The 3,387-nt window shown below is 38.0% G+C and overlaps 1 non-coding gene across 1 annotated transcript; it reads right to left on the bottom strand.

The window, feature by feature from the left end:
- Positions 1 to 587: 587 nt before the first annotated feature.
- Trnas-uga lies at positions 588 to 669 on the bottom strand. Its single transcript has one exon. It is a non-coding gene; the product is annotated as a tRNA-Ser (tRNA).
- Between the last annotated feature and the right edge of the window lie 2,718 nt (positions 670 to 3,387).

Below are 3,387 nucleotides of genomic sequence, written 5' to 3'. Positions count from 1 at the left end.
TTTCGACGTATACTAAGAAAATGTAATACTCGAACCCTGAACTGTATAATTTGAGGGCACAAATTACTTGAATGATTACGTATCTTACTGAAATAAAAAACACTCATACTTCTTGCTGAGGAAACGACAGTTCCCTCTACCACTGCGCAGGTCAATTAATACTAGAAATTTGAAGTCTAATTATGGGATTAGCTACTTATTTGACACCTATACTGTGTGAGTAAAACACTTACTGTCAGAACTGAACAATCATTGTGTTTCTTCGTTTTTTTTTTTTGCTACCGAAACAAAGATATCTTAACATTAAGCGTTTGGGTAATTCGAAGTTTCATGGGTCAAAGATATTCCTGTGGTAACACAGGCTAGACTGAGAGCGGCACTTTAAAACGGTGATTTCATTAATCTAACAAAAAAATTTATTCTATGACATTATTCATGGTAGCATTGTTGTCAACGACAATCGCTTACGACGCGCGCGCATTCAGTTTGTAATTTTTGTGAGCAGCGCACCTTCCTTTTAGCTTTCATTTATCTGTTACTGGTGCTCGGGGTGCAGTTTTCAGTGTGAATGAAGGAATTAAAAATGTCGCTGCGGACAGGATTCGAACCTGTGCGGGTAGAACCCATTGGATTTCAAGTCCAACTCCTTAACCGCTCGGACACCGCAGCTGGTTGAAGCTTGAGCCTCTTAGCGGCAGTGTTATCTGCCAGCAGCATTCCGTGGGCTTACTACACGTTCCTTATGAGCACAATATTAATGTCTTATGATGTACTACATCTACATATTAGTTTACATAGTGATTTAGGCCATTCTTAAATAGTTGTTTGGTATGGTAGCTTCAGCGGAATTCTCCTGCACAAAGGAGATTAATTTAAACTAAGAGCAGCTGCATTCGCTTTACTTAGTTTGGTGTTTATTTCGTTGTTTAGCGCCTTTATCTGCGTTTTCAATTTAACTATCTTTCTGTCCTGTGTAAATGGTTGTAAATTATTGTCTTACGTAGTTCCCTGATCCTTTATCGTAAGTTAGCGTTTGCCTGATATTTTCCTGCGTTATGTGCAGCCTGGTTCCGACTCCCTATAAACATTTAAAATCTGTTAGCGGAAGTTCATTTCTCTAGTTCATTCTTCAAGAAGCCTATAGTAAAAAGGTTTAATTCATTTCGTCGATTGCAAGCTAACAAGATAATGTTCGGAAATTTTAGCCGAGATTCAATGCTTTTCGTTGCGCAGTGTGCAAGTGACATTCACGGAAAGAGTGTACTGGCAACACTCAGAGAAGAAACGCAAGCATTCTATTTTGATAACCAATATTCTTTAACACCATACAGACATACTGTATCGATATTATTTGTAGGAGTGCATTTGCTGCTGGATTTAATTGTTGAATAGATGCTAGATTTAAAATTATAAAGAATGCAGCAACCAGTCACGGAAACATAATTTATTTGTTGCAAATCTATTTCGACTGATATCAGTCATCGTCGATGCATTTTTCTTACCGATACATGCCATAAGTACTGTCCTTGGCAGATTTCTATCGATTTGCAACAAGATAAATAAATTGTTTCCGCGACTGGTTTCTACATTCTTTATAATTTTATATTCCACGGTCGCTGCACAGAAAGGGAACCTTATTGAGCCCAACATTCAATAGATGCTAGATGTTTCCCATTCTACATTGATATGTATTAATAATAACTACTTCTTCATTAACACGACAGCACCGTAGTTATAATGACACGTGTCTGAATTTATTTCAGCGTTTAACTTAACTTCAGACTGATTCATTTAGGAATGACTGTGGAAAGAAATGCAGTTTGTGACTAACTGTTTCCTTGCCATGTACGGTAACCGCAGCAGTGATGTACTCTTGATGTTTGCAAACTATGTTTTATTCCGTTTTAGCAGCACACACAAATCGTGGTCTTTACATTTCTCATGTGTAGTGTTGTAAAACACGTAAATACCACTGAAAGGTATTCACGTACGCCCGAACAATACAAAGCAATGTAATAAAATCAACAGTGCAGCTTTATGAGAAGCGCATAGCCCGGTGAAATGCGTCGTGGGGAAAGAAAACTGGAAGTTGTGCTTCACTCTGAGCTTATAACTACAGCATTCCGCAAGATAAGAACGTGAATGCGACAACGGTACATTTATTGTCGGCTTACAAGCCTCGCCTTCTCTCTAATAGTTACTTTTTTCTGTTTGGGTTCTCTTTTCTCTTGTTTCCTTCGTATCTGCAATCTCCTCTGCCATTGCATAAATACTTTTCCTAAATAACTACCCCTTTCGTCTATGCCTCTATAACTTTCTCTTTCGAAGATACTTAGTTTTTCCATTTCAGGTTTACGAAAACGTCCTCTAAGACTTACGAGAAAGTTTTTGGTGGTATGGAATTTTCTCGCCAGTTCATATATCACTTCAATTTCCCACCCCAGTGCTGAAGTTTTATGAAAGTTGTAGCACTAACATTTATGCTCTTTAGTGTATTAACATAGGTTGGATCAGCGGCTCTTTATTAGCGCTGTTGGTATAGATTTTGCTCAAATTCGGACAGAAGCCTTCTGAGGATTCATGCATCCCAGGCAGAGTGGTAATTCATACTCTTTGCCCACTGCTGTAATTTGGTTTACAACTTGCAGACGATTCATAATAGTATATCCATTTCAAACCCAGTTCTTTCGTTAATCTACTCTACGGAGTGTTTTCCTTTTGTAACGGTCGATAATTTTAGTGAATATCTTGTTCTTACTCTGAGGAGTCGGGCAAGTCGATAGATTTTTTTGTCCTTTGAGTCTCCTTTGCTCTCGTGTCACAGCATTGCTCCAATTTTGGCGCACAGTATCGCTTCCCAGACATTCTTTAAGTAATTTTGGAAGTTCCCTCTGTTACTTTCCTCCTGACTCCAATAATTTCTATTGTGCCACAATCATCAAGTAATTATTATTAAGTTACATATCACGAACGATAGATTTTTTGTATCCCAAGCACATATAACTGATATCATACACACATACTCTCTATATCTTCTCACCTCTCCCTTTCCCTCTTAGTAACGAAGGGTTAAGTAATTATTCATAAGTTACATATTATGAACATTAGATTTTTTCGTATCTCAGTAGATTTTTTTGTATGCCAGACACATAGTATGGTTTCTGTTCACATGCTACATGTAATTCTCTATCCCCTTCATCTTCTCTCTCTCTCTCTCTCTCTCTCTCTCTCTCTCTCTCTCTCTCTCTCGCGCACACACACACACACACACATTTTCTTCTACGGAATTTCCATTGCGCTCATTACAAGAATTTTCCTCGAGCCAACACAGAATTCATTTCTGTATATTACTTTTTAGTTAACTGGAATCCGAATTTATGAGCTGTC

The sequence above is a fragment of the Schistocerca americana genome, chromosome 4 (genome assembly GCF_021461395.2).
Source record: "Schistocerca americana isolate TAMUIC-IGC-003095 chromosome 4, iqSchAmer2.1, whole genome shotgun sequence".
Classification (NCBI taxonomy): domain Eukaryota; kingdom Metazoa; phylum Arthropoda; class Insecta; order Orthoptera; family Acrididae; genus Schistocerca; species Schistocerca americana.
The sequence above is the reverse complement of the archived record's forward strand: the minus strand, read 5'-3'. Positions and strand labels throughout refer to the sequence as shown.